The sequence below is a fragment of the Ambystoma mexicanum genome, chromosome 2p, assembly GCF_040938575.1.
Source record: "Ambystoma mexicanum isolate Mex_15411 chromosome 2p, UKY_AmexF1_1, whole genome shotgun sequence".
NCBI lineage: Eukaryota > Metazoa > Chordata > Amphibia > Caudata > Ambystomatidae > Ambystoma > Ambystoma mexicanum.
Genome location: NC_090923.1, coordinates 580,234,832 through 580,248,738, shown reverse-complemented (window position 1 = coordinate 580,248,738; position 13,907 = coordinate 580,234,832).

Genomic DNA, 13,907 nt, shown 5'->3' with positions numbered 1-13,907 from the left:
GGAAACCTAACACTAACTAACTAACTATATACAATGGCGGCGGGCAAGTCCTACAGCTCACTCTGTGATGTTGTGGGCCAGGGCATCATCGAACTCCATGTCTATCTCCTGGAGGCGGGCCTCTGCCCTGGCCCTGAGGTCTCACAGGGATGCATCCATGGCCTGTTCCAACACCCTGAGAGTTGCCTCAAGGCATTCAGCCCGCCTCAATGCCCGACACATGGAGAACTCCGCCCTGACCATGGTGAGCCGTGCCTCTTCCGCCCGCCACCGCTACGCATCTATACGCTGGTGCAACTGCAGCCACACCGAAAACACACCCATTCCAGGGTCCTCCTGCCCTTGGCCGCTGCCTGCCCCTCTGATGTTGATGGCCCTGAGCCATCATTGCTCCCTCCTAGAGCCTGCTGCTGCTGCTGCTTTCCATGTGCCCTGTCCGATGATGCCTGCACATCCTCCATCTGCTGGTCTCCAGTTGTTGGGGTGTCCACCCCTGCTGGACCGCCGCCTCCCGACTGTGGCAGGGATGGGATCACCACCAAGTTGGCTGTGTTGGTCAGGCCAGGTCCACAGGGGGCCCTGGTGGAATCTGGGCTGGAAGACGGCAGGGAGAACGACTGGCGCATAGTCTCCACAGAGGAGGAGTGGTCCGCCAGAGTGCGCGACACATGTAGGAACGCACCGACCATGGCCCCTCCCAACTGTGCCACGTTGGAACGCAGCTCTTCGTGATGGCGTGCATGCTCCCCCCAGGAAGCACGCACGTCATCACAAATGACACACGTGTGCAGCGCGACACCAATCAGGACGGAGCCCATACGGTCATGGGACTCCTCGTCCGCATCCCTGCTGGTGCATGGTGGTGCAGTCACAGAGTCAGGGACAGCAACATGCACAGGCCCCTCTGCAGTGACCTGTGCTGCCTCCTGGCCCTGGACTGCACAACTTGCACCAGTGGTACTACCCCACCCGGCCCCATGTGCGGCTCAGTAGCGGGCTCCTCCTACTCTGTGGAGACCACCAACCTAAATGTCTCTGCACCGTCTTCCGCCATTGCAAGCCCCTGTGGGGGCTCACCCGGCCCTTCTGCTACAGCCGTAGTGGCAGACGCGGCACCAGTCCCCTCACTCCCGGATGATGGCAATTCCTGGGAGGGTGGCTGGGCCTTGCGTCGCCACCCGGTGGAGGCATCCCCACTGCTTAGCTCCACAGCGCCATCTCCGCCCTCTTCTTCACTTGACGCTGCGTAGAGGTAGACATAGAACACAAGCATCAGGGTACTGTACAATAGTCCCCTAGACAGGAAGCAATAACACATGAGTGGCACTGTCAAACGTCACTTCCATCCTGTCCCTCCACAACACATGGGTCAATGCACGCAACACACATGCAGAAACAGGCACGGCACATGCAATCAACATCAGCACCCATGTACAAGGGCCTCTATGGACATAAATGTTGCCTTTAAACTCACATGCATCATGGCTCATACTGATCCCATGCACACACATCACCGGAGGGTCATGCATCATGGCTCGTACACCAGACACAGTGGATACAAGGGTGACCAGACTGCATAAGTGAATCTACACATCATCACGGACATGTGTCATGCATCCATGGCATTTCAAAGTCACACACACGCTTCTCAGACACACAGACATGTACACCAGACATGTACATGAGAGCAGCCCCCATCTCTCACCCCATCCATGCCCAAGAACAGGGACAGGCATGCATTCATGTGTGCATTCCGCATGCTGCTGCCCATGTTGCATTGGAACTCATGCACCATCCATGTGGTTCACGCATCACTGGTCTCAAATGCATTACCACGATGTCCCTGCACGCACACATCCATACATGGCCTATTTCACACATACAGCCAAGTAGCTGACTACCAGCACACTGCAACATGCCCTGTTTCACACAGCAATGCATGGCCACTTACCGCTCAACTCCAGACGGGTCTTCCTCCGAAGAATCTGGGCGTGGAGCGCTGGGGTTATGCGTTCCAGGACCCTCATCTGGATGTTGGTCAGGCTGACCTGGCACCCCTCTGCATCCTCTGCCATCGTGAGGCACCGGGCCTTGTTGAGGGTCCTGGACCTGAAGTCCTCCCAGCGCTTCCGGACGTGCTTGATGTCGCGGGTTGAAACCCCCTCCGCATTGATGGCAACCACTACGTCCTCCCAGATCCTCTCCCGTCCTTCCTTGTTGGTGCGCGATGGTGTGAAGAGGGCATCATAATGCCCAGAACTTGCTCCACCAGGACACCAACTTCCTTCTCACTGAAGCTGGTGGCCCTCTGCCTCTCTGGCTGGGGGTCGCCAGTGGTTTCGGATGGTGTTTGCCCTGACATGGTGACCCCCGAGGCAGGTGTGGGTGGGCAACTGGGTCCTGGGGCTAGGTGTGGAGCGATGGTATCCCAGTTGAAGTCTTCTGTTCCAGCAAGGGTGGACACAGCAACTGAACCCCTGCAGATGGCTGACGTGCAGGCACCAAATAGCAGGGCATGTGGGCAGCAGGCAGGCAGCAGCAGATGGCAGGTGGGAGCATGCTCGAGGCTCTTGGGGGCAGGAAAATGCTGTACATGCCTTTCGTGGAGACCGAAGTGTGTGTTGCTACTTCGTGTTGTTTCGCACGCCATCACAACTTCACAGTGGATCAAGGACGTATCTCTTCTTTTGGCGGGGGTATTGGCTACGCATGTTTGTCATCATTGCGCTAGTCTGACGGTGAGTCGCGCATGCTATTTTTCCCACTGCGGGTGCCCCTGTGTATCACGTACCTGTTTTCGAGGTCATAGTAGCCTGCGTGTCCCACGCGTATGTGTTTTTTGTGTTCCTGGGTGGCACCGCCTACTGCAGGAGGTTAATTCCACGCACGTAGGCTGCAGTGGTTGCGTGCATGGTTTTACTGCAGTTTTGGGGTGCCTGAGCGTTGCGTGACCCGTCACTTCATCATCGGGGTCACATACAGCCTTTCAGGTGCAGGCATTGGCACTCCTCCATCTGTGCCGGCACTACTCCATCTGTGCCATGGTTGGGAGGCCACCAAAGGTGAGGGGCACCTCAGCTGTACGTACTCCTCGTGGCGGGCGTGGTCAGGGACGTGGCCGGGTGACCAGGGAGTAGGGGGACTCATGGGTGTCCAGGGTGGCCGGAGAGGGGGAAGAGGCAGAGGTGCGCCACTTGGGCACGGTGTTGTGTCATGTGCCGGTGCAGTCATGCCACCACCCCCTGTGGTTCCGGGAGATGCAGCTTCTGCATCTGGCACTGGCGCCCATGTGACCCGGCAGTCCATTTCATTGACTGCCACGGGCCCAAGGGTAGTGGTAGCTGCAGGTGCAGCTGTGGACACCACCCAGGCTCAGGTTCTGCCAGCACAGGGTGCATTGGCACTTCAAGAGTCCATGGAAGATTTCCAACAGGGCAGGAGGCAAACCGTAGGTGCACGCAGGGCTGCCCTGACCGAGACACGTGTCCCTGGGGCAGTAATGTCATCTGCTGCCCCGACCAGCCGGTTGTTGGCAAGTGCAGCCAACAACACCCCGGTTGTGAGTCTACCAAGCAGGACAGTCGTGGTCAATGACCCTGCCACAGCGGATGTTGCTGCGCAGGGTCCATTAGAGGGCACCCAGCTGCCACTGACGCAAGTCAGGCCTTTGGTCGCCCTTCCAGCTGCCACTCCCTTGGCTCAATCCACCGGTGCCACTGGCCATACGGATCAGGGCAGCATTTGCCAGCCAGGGGCTGCGCCAACATCCGAGCGGAGGAAGGTTGCACCTGCAGCACAGGCTGGGACCGCACACACAGCCACGACCTCCTGCACGTCGAGGAAGAAACCTTTCTGTGCGCAGGAACTGGACTTCCTCATGGACTACGTCCGGGACTACAACTGTGACATGCTAGTGGGGCCTAATTGTCAAACTACGGCTGCCCACCGTGATACCCACTGGAAGCAAGTTGCGGAACATGTGAGTGCATTCGGCCATGAGGTGCACACGGCGCAAGAGTGCAAAAAGCGTTGGAATGACCTCAAACACAGCGCTAAGGCTAAGCATGCCTCAAATTACAACATGACTCTGGTGACTGGCATTGGGCCGGCACCTGAGGAGGAAGACCTCACTCCGCACGAGACATTCGTTGCAGAGTTCATACCACCTGAATCGGTCGAAGGAGTGGGAGAGATGCAGACTTTGATGCGCAGTCCAGTGAGTGTTGCAGCGTGTTTGTCGAGGACATGTGTGTTTTACTTGTGTGATGTGTTGTGCATGACTGACACTACATGTCATGTGTACATGGTTCTGATGTGCAAGTAATGCAATGCTTCACTGATGCATGGCTGCTCTGCAGGATGGTGGACATGTGGGGCAGACGGGGACTCTCTACATCACCACTATTGCACCCTACTCACATGCTGGTCACCAGGATGTCCCTCCGGTCCATGTTCCAGCTCACTGGCCCTTCTGCATGTAGCCTGGGGTGTCCTTCCTCTCAGCCCTGGGACTGTGTCATAGCATGACTGACGTGCATGTGTCCTCTGCCTGCATGCGGGTACTCCACGTAGGCATGCTCCCTTGCCCCTCCACCCCCCATTTGGACCCCAATTTCACCTTAGCACTGGTCTGCATCAATGTTGCCGTAAGGCACTTGCCTGTTCATGCGTCCTGTGTACATGCTAACTTCCACCAGCCAACCTGCCAGACATATGCTGTGGGGTACATCCTTTGTACTTGATGCAGGGTGTCTCAGTTGGACTGTGCAGATGTCAGATGCTCCGCAGGGATATGAGTGCCCATTCATGCTCCATGTGCATTCCATGCATGCCCCTATGTGTCCTTGACTGGATGATCATTGTAGTACGTGTCCAGGGTGACCTACATTGCATGGCATTTCATCAGCCTTCCCATGGCCACTGTGGCTCAGTCCTGCGTCCCACACATGTTTAAGGTGTCACAGTCTGTGTGGGTCACAGGCCTCAGCCTGTTTTAGGCCCAATGACTCTGTCCAACTGGTGTAGTGTCTTGTTCACACGTGGGTGTACTCCTGAGGGTTCATTATGTGTCCTGCTTACTGTCCCATCATCATCTGCTGTGTTGTCACTTGATTCAGATGATGTAATTGATGCTAGTCAACACTTTCTGCCAATTCACAGGCCTATGGTCCTCTTTTTGATACCATGCAAGGCATCCCTGCATTTCCACTTAGGAGGAGCGGTGGGTTGCTTGTAGCCATGCAACCCATTGCATGCACATTGCACGTGATGCCTGAAGTTGACCTTTTACTGCCTTCACATTTTCTGATACACATCATGAAGTACTTGTACATGTAGATAGTGAGTAACGTACAAATTTGCTGCACTGCATCGACCGACTTCTGAGTGGTATGACACCCTTTTACATGCCTACTAATCAAAGAAGCAATGTCAAGTTGACCCAGCATGCATGGCAGGTTCTCTTTTGTGTGCGACATGTCTTCTTAATATGTTGGCTGTCTGTGTGATGTCTATGTGTGTGTGTGTTGTGTGCTTCTAACATGTGTAGTGACCTTTTGTCTCTCTTCTTTTCAGATGATGACGCAATGGAGCCAGAGGATGGTGTTGTCATGCCACGCACAGGGTTGTTATCACTACAGCAACCCGGCACAAGTGGGGGTCGTGGGGTGGTAGGCCATGAAAACCCACATGTGCTACAGACCATCTTGTCTTTGGCTGGCAATGAGTCCAGCCCTGATGACCACTCTGACGTCTATGTGGCGTTGGATGTGCATCAGGTCCATATGTCAGGGGTGAGTGATTCTGATGTGGACACTCCTTTGTCCGCGGCACCTGTACTGAGGGGTCAGACAGTGGTGAAACCTCCGCCTGTGGTGGATCGGGACGAGGAGTCACCCTCCACACAAGTCGCTGATTTGTCTGGGCCATCACGTTGATGGGGGCATGTTGTCGTGAAGCCGCGTGTGGTGCAAACCCAACGAGGACGGCTGGTCCTTGGGTCCCGCAGGTGTCAAGCCCAGCAACGCGGTGGCCGCACGCAACCACGCTATACTGAGTGGGAGCAAGCCGTGACTGCCAATTCTGAACACCAGGGGGTAGCAATGGAGAACATCGCTGTGAGCATGGAGCGTGTGGCCCAATCCGTGTTCCCCCCTGCTAGGCAGGTGCTTCTCCAGCAGCGGGCGGCACGGTCCACGGCCCGCTCGCTCAGGCTGGGCATGACACCCTCAGACAGGGCACGCCAGGCTGAAATGTTGTCTCTGCATCAAGCAATTGCTGCTCATCCAGAGGCACATATGGAGGCCCTGATGCCTGAGTATAAGTCCATCAGATCTATTCTGGGTGTCCTCTTGATGTCCCAGAGGATGCGGTCAGAGGAGAGGTTTGAGCAGCTTGAGCGTACCATCTCAGCTGAGCTACGTGCTTGCCGGGAGGAGCATCAGTTGTCCAGCCAGGCCTTGCAGGAAGAACTCCGTGTTACACGTGGTACCTTGCAAGAGGAAGCACGCGTATCACGGGAGGTTCTGCATGCAGACCTACGTGTCATCGCCGCACAGAACCAGACCTCACCCGTCCGGCAGATTTGCTACCGACGAGGGGCAAGCTGTGGCTAGGCATGGTCAGGCTCCTGTGCCACGTCCTCCTTTTCAGGAAGAGCTAGACTCGGACAACGAGGTATCTCCCAACAGGTCGGGCTGTGCAGGCGTTGAGCCCATGGAGGTTTTTTTTTCCTCAACATCATCGCATGTGGGTGTTGAGCTGCACTCTGTACCTCCCCCCTCCTGGGTGCCTCCCCCCCGGGTTGTATGTGGCCATATTTGATTTTTCTTTTAGTTTAGTTAGTTAAATTTCAATTTGATAGTTTAATTAGGTACTGTAGGTTTTTCATAGTTAGTGTAATTAGTTAATATAGTTTAAAATTGCTTGTCTATTGTGCTTTCATGTGACAGTGTGGTGCTTTGTGGCTTTTGAAAGCATCCACTGTCTGTTCCAGCTGGTCCCTTCAAGCTTATCTCGTGTATGTGTTTGCAGCTTGGGGTCCTGACTCACATATGCCACTCCTGCTTCCCTTAACCATGGGTTTGCAGGGATGATTCGGTGTTACAGCCTATTACACAAGGGCTTTGGACTGTCATATCTGTGGCATGTCTGCTGCTGTACTACTTGTGTTAACACCCCTAGTGGGGATGATAGGGGTGATATTGACCACAGTTCTTCCTTTGCCAGATGGGTGGTTTCATGATTCATGTGTACATTAATTGTTATACATTGTGTAGTATGTTTCTTATCTTTACTGTACATGTGCTTGATGCAATTCATGTTGTAGACAGTGGCTACCACACTTTGCCTGTGAAAGTCACACTGATGGTGTGATTTCTGATGTACGTCTCTGACATGGTCCAGTCATGACATGCCTGAAGAGACACACACAGGGGAATTTCAAGCATTAATCATGTGTTTTCTTCCCTTTCTGCAGGGGGATGAGCCTCCAGAGCACCTTTCCCAGCAGATATGGCCCATTGGACGTCTGGAAGCTGGACACTTTTGGTGGTGCAGACATGTGCATGTGTGTGCAAGCAGAGCCACAGGGATTGCGCTCATACATCCAAAAGAAGCTGAAGTGTTTCAAGGAACTCCAGGCAAGGTGAGCAGCACAAGGGGGCCACACCGCAGCCAACCTTCCACCAGGCCAGTTGCACATGCATGCTAAGTAGCACCACTGACGGTGAGCTTGGACAGATATTGGTGTTGAAGCGCACAGTACAGCTAAAATGCGTTGATGTACTAATGGCTAGTTGATGGGAAAGTTGTCTGGGGCACATGCAGGGGCAGTGGCACATATCCTCCGGTCCACCATGGTCCATTGAGGCAGTTGTATTATCCATGTAGCATTCCAATACAGGGAAAGAAGCAGCTCACAGGGACAGATGATGGACAGACTCGTGTGCAGTGCATTTCATTTTCATGTTGAAATTGACACATGCACTACCTACTTTAATTGGGTTATGCTGGAACACGACTTCTACTGAAGTCGTACCTTGCTAAATGCGTCTGGCTGCTTACCCAGGGAACATTGGATGTTGTGTGAATCTTGACACATTGGTCTTCCATTTGCCATGCACCCACCGGCGCCTGACTTACTGCATTGACTGTGTATGAACCATCACCTGGGGAATCTTACGTATGGGTACGAAGCACCACACCAGATTGTTTGATTGTAGAGTAGTTTGTTACTTTGGGGCATGTATGGTGGTGTGTGTGTGTGTTATGGGCATGCACAGATTAGTGACTCTGGCTCTCTTTGCAGCATTGAACTGCTCCTGTTACCGGACCTGAGAGTGCGCAGGCCAGCACTCACCCCAGAGATAAGTTTCTCTTTGACTTCCACTTGAGTAATGTGGTACTATGTGCATGATGTATACGTTTGGTCTGATTGTGTATGTGTTAATGTGATTAGTATATTTGTGTACATTCCCTACTTTCCCTTGTCAATCCTATTCCCCTCTCCTGCCCCTCATTCCGGTTATCCAGAATACCAATGCCTGTCCCAACTGCATATCCCTGACCCTCCTTCCCCACCAAGATCTCAGAGGCCTGTGTAAATTTGACCATGCAGGCACCCATACTACGGTGGGGGTGGTTGGTTCGTGCCATTCCTGCGCCTGTACACGGGATCTGTGATAGTACACATCAGTTTGTGGTGCATCATTGCATATTGTGTACCAAACATGGTACACATCCTGTTGTGACATTGTTTTACTGTGCTACCTTGGTTGTTCCATCATTGTGCTAGTACTTGTGCTTTGTGATGTACTGCTGCTTCAAGTCATCTACTGGAGACTCTTCTGGTGTATTTTGCTGCCTGCAGGCTTTTTGCTTGGCTTGTGTGTTTGCCTGCTTTGAGTTCTCTTTGATTTGGTATTTTGGTGCAAGTCAAGGTGGCCTCTGAGGGTGCTGGACACTTTTTACACGCAAGGTGGAAGATGGAGACAAAGTGGCCAGGTAGACTTCAAGGAAGAAGGCTACATAACCCAGGTGCAGTTGTTCAGTGCGTCATGGTGATATGTGAGGGAGGGGGGATATTTTGTTGTTGGACAGTTGCCTTGCCCCAAAGTGTGATGGGCACCCTGACATTGTAATTGTGGTATCCTATGTACATGATGTATTCTGCTGATCAATGCCTGTTCATGTGTTGTGTTTACCTATCAGGTGTGAGGTGATAGTTGTGGTTTGACATGCTGGGGTGTACACATGGGCAATGTTCACATGTGATGTGTAGAGGACACTGATGGTCACTTGATTGCACATGCATGTATTGAGTGTATGTCCCTACTGACACACACACTCGCACTATGATCCACAACATGTACAACCATCCTTCCATGTCCACATGTGCACTCAGTTTGCCTTCTGGGGCCCACTGTGTCCCTGCAGCACATGATCTATGACCATTTGTGGATCCTGTACCTGCGTGATTTGTTTCTTTATTTAGTTTGTCATTTTCATGTGATGCTCAGGGTGGGCGTCACTGTTAGGCGGAAACCTGTGCAGTTCCCTCTGGGACCACTGCAAAAGATTTAGGACTACAGGCGTTGGAGGTGAACCTACTTGGTAGCAGTCTGCACCACACAGATTCACGTGATAGCTGTGGCTGAGCAGTCAGACTTCTCTCAAGAAAAGTTGAGCGGTATGTGGAGTATACAAGATAGGGCAATTCTTCACAGCAAGATAAGCAAACACGCAACGAGGCTTAGTGTAAAGATATTAAGGCATTTATTTATAACAGAATATCTATGAAAAACACTAAGGCAAATCACGGCAAACAAATCAAACACAATTACTCTACGGAGTCGAAAACGATCAATCCCCCTAGCAATATTTCGACAACTCTAGGTTCTACCGGTATCACTTATTTTCAGACAGAGGTGTATACCTCAACCCAGATGACACTTGAATATTAGTTAGGATGGGAGAGAAAAAGATAGGGAGGTCATGAAATCAACACAGTTCAATCCTACGCGGATAGAATGCAAGGCAAGAAGGCAAAAATCACAATAGATCGTAAAGTTCAGAGGCCAGGACCACTCGGAGAGAGGCAAGGCGCGATGTCCCAAAAAGTCTCTAGTGGAGATGCATTCAAGTCTGTATAGCAAATTGTTATCGGCAGGTTGAACCAGTTCAGAACAAAGGATGAGAAAAGCTTGGAGGCGACCCAACGGAACAGAGAGGATTCAGACACCTCACTCGAACCGATCGAAAGGGAAGCCAGGCGGACACGGTACCTTGTTGTGGAGGGCAGCTCCGGCGGGGCCAGTTGTTCCTGGTGGTGGATGCACGGCGGGTCTTTGCCAAGAGTAGAGATGATCTCGTCGTCGAAGAAAATGAAGTCCGGTGCACCACCAGGGAAGAGGCCAGCCGCGGAGTGCTCCGTCACAAGGCACCACCTTTTGGTCGCGGTTCAGGGGTAGTGGCTATCCGGTTGCCGGGGTGCTCTGCATGGGCAATTCGACCACTGCGTCCTGAGGCGAATAAAAAGCAAAGGGGACTGGTTGTTCCCACCAGCCAGGGGAAGAGAATCTCCTCTGTCGTCGGGAAGTGGTGAGTCGGTTCCGCAGGGCTCCACCGGAGGTGTCGTTGTGCAGGTCGGCTCAGCGTTACCCTCGTCGGATTCTTAGGTCCTGTGGCGACTTCTGAAGATCCAGTCCCAAAAGCCCTGCTTTTATGCAGAAAACCCCCATTCCTTCAGCCTAACTGTCAATCACCACATGCTAAGTGGTGAGCGGGAACGCTCACCACTTGGGCCAATCACTCCAGAGTGCGACCTGAGTTGGCAAGGCAACTCGGTCCAGGGTGCCTAAACCCCCTCCCACACCCCTGTGGTAACCCAGACAGAATGGCACCACTTTGGAGGGTCTCTGTACAGAGGCCCGCCAAAAGTGGAACAAAGGGCTCAACCTTTGGTTTAGGAGTCACAGAGACGAACACAGACGCCATTTTACAAACCGAGTTCTGGCTGAAAATACCATCCGATAAACTTATTTACGATAAGTAGATCGGTGGTATGTTAGAGATTAACGAGAAAAAGTATCAATCTCCAACAATGGGACGAATCCCATAGGGTTATGCTCGGGGTCGAACATAACAAGTAGTTTCCACTGCCACCAGCCAAAACTCGACGAGGGGGGACGGGTCAGTGCCCCTTCGAGTAACAGGTCTAGGAGTAATCGAATTACCCCTACTAGTACGTCCACAATAAGATGGTTTGCACTAGTCCTGTTAGTAAATTTAGGTCTAGTGAAGCCAATGGTGACTTTACATGCCCGGGGAGACAGTAGTCAGTCCCCGGGTATGGAGTCTATGATGGGGGTCCGCTAGGACGCCCCAGTGTTACGGCACGTAGGGTGCGGTGCAACACACATAGAAAAACATATGAGACCCTATGGAGTAAAAGACCCCATAGCACATCGAACACATTGACATTTCCAAGGAATTACCCACACATACATGTCCAAGAGTGGGAGAAAAAAGTCTCACTCTTGGCAGGATGGAAAAAAACAAACTCCAGAAATCCAGCAAAGCTGCTGGGGGACTCACTAGGTTAGGAAATTCAGCCTAAACAGAGAATTCTCCCTAACAGTCACACACAATGGCTGGTCACTACGCTGTGTGCCGAGCACAGTGTTTGCGGAGATGGACACATCACACGGATTACGCAGTGTTGATTTTGCTGCTGTGCACAATGTGCATGTAAACAGGCATTCATTGTTATGATTATGTTCAAGCTACAACTGTTGGTATGCATTTGGGTATGACTTGCTTTGTGTGGGAAGTTGTTGGTTAGTCATTTCATCTGATTCCATGTCAGGCATCATTGTCTGACGCCACTTCACATGTCAATGTGTACATTATTGGTACTGTGTTGGTGTTTTGCTATTGTTTGCCATGTCATGTTGTGGTTTTGGAGGCTTTGGGTGACATACCAGTGATTGTCATGGCCTGTTTTGCAGGTCTGTGTGATACACACCTTGCATGTGTACCTTTTGGTCACACATGATTGGTTAAGTTTGAGTAGCTAGGGATGCACACAATGTGGCACTTCCATGGCAACATTCTCAGGGGGGTAAGGTTGTGACAGTTGACTGTCTCTTTGTCATCATCAATTGTCACCTGGTATGTGCCAGGCCTGTGTGCACTCCGCAGGGGTGCGAGTTTAGGTGAAAAATGTGGCCACAAGCTGGGTCTGAGCTGCCTCGCCACGTGCCCTATCCCCTCCCATGGGCAGCGCCTGTGCCTGGAGATGTGGGGCACCACCATGTCCACCGGTACGCCCTGCCATGTTGCAACATTGTGCAGGACACATGCTGCCACAATGATCCTGCACACTACTGGGGGTGCATAGAGTAGCTGCCCGCCAGAGCGTTCAAGGGAGTGGAAGCATGCCTTGAGCACTCCGAATGTGCGCTCCACTATGCCCCTGGTTGCAATATGGGCAGCGTTGTATCTTACCTGGGGTGGTGTGGTGGGGTTCCGGATTGGCGTCATCATGTGGTTGCTCAGAGAGTAGGCACTGTCCCCTGGAGAGGTTATAATGGTTGTGATTATTGGGGTTTGTGTATTTGTCTGTGTGTGATATGCAGGCATGTGCACGGGCATTTGTACTCACCTAGGAGTCATGTGTTGCCATGCTGCCCAGCTTCCAGGGCCCAGCTCAGGGCGGACATTCTGTATATGAAACTGTCATGGGTGGAGCCAGGGTAGTTTGCATAAACAGAGGTGATGATTCCCTTGGCATCGCATACCACCTGCACATTGATGGAATGTCAGTGCTTGCGGTTTCAGTAGATGTGCTCAGTTGCCCTAGGTGGACGTAGGGCTACATGGGTGCCATCTATGGCACCGAGCACTTTGGGGAAGTGTGCCACCCTGTAAAAGTCCTGGACAAAGGTCTGCCTTTCTGCGGGTGTTCTGGGCATGTATATGTGCCTGCGGACTGAGGGGCGCGCAGTCATGATTGCCAACACCTGGTGTAGGCAGCGTGACTGTGTGGCCTGTGAGGCCCCCACCACTATGGCAGTAGTCCGCCGAAATGACCCAGTGGCCAATAAATGCAGGACATTGAGCACCTTCTCCAAGGGGCTCAATGCTTGGGAGCAGAGAGTGGGGGATGTTAGGTCATCTTCCCCCTCCCTGACCAGGTCTTGGATGATATGAGATGGAAACCTATACTTGCCGTAGACCTGGTCGTCAGGAATCCCAAAAAGGCTAGTCCGGGGGGAAAAAATGCAGGCCCTGGCTATTCTCCTCCTCCTGCGGTGTCCCACGATCAGTGCTGCAACAAATGGGGCATTCATCGTAGCGGTATATACGTGTTTGTTGTTTGTGTGCACTTTTATACTGTGCACGGGGACGCTTACGCCTGCCTTCCTGTGGCGAACGTGTTGACGTCTGTGCGCGTCTTTTAGCATATGCTTGTTTCCAGTATTCAAATCCATGAATACGAGTTGTTTGTGTGCGTGTGGGCGTTCCGTGTATTTCCCTGCAGTACTTCCCCAGTTACGCCTTCTTTTTCACGCGTTGTTCCCCATTCCGCGTGTTACACCCTGTGTCCCGCCCCCTTTTTTGGTCTGTGCGCGGACATTGTGCATTGTCCCTGAGCGTGTCGCGCACAGCGTTCAGGTTGTTGCAATGACGTGTGCGCCCATGTGCGCCACACATGGATTTGGTGCACAACCAGTAGAAAACACGCACAGCACCTTCCTTGAATCGCATGCGTGCACGTCCGCTTGCTTTTTCACGCTTGCGCCACCTTGCGCCAGCTTGCGCTGGGATTTTCGGCGCACGTTTGTTCCATGACTCGGCCCCATAGTGTTCATGGAATAAGACAAGAATTGGACTACTGTGCTGGA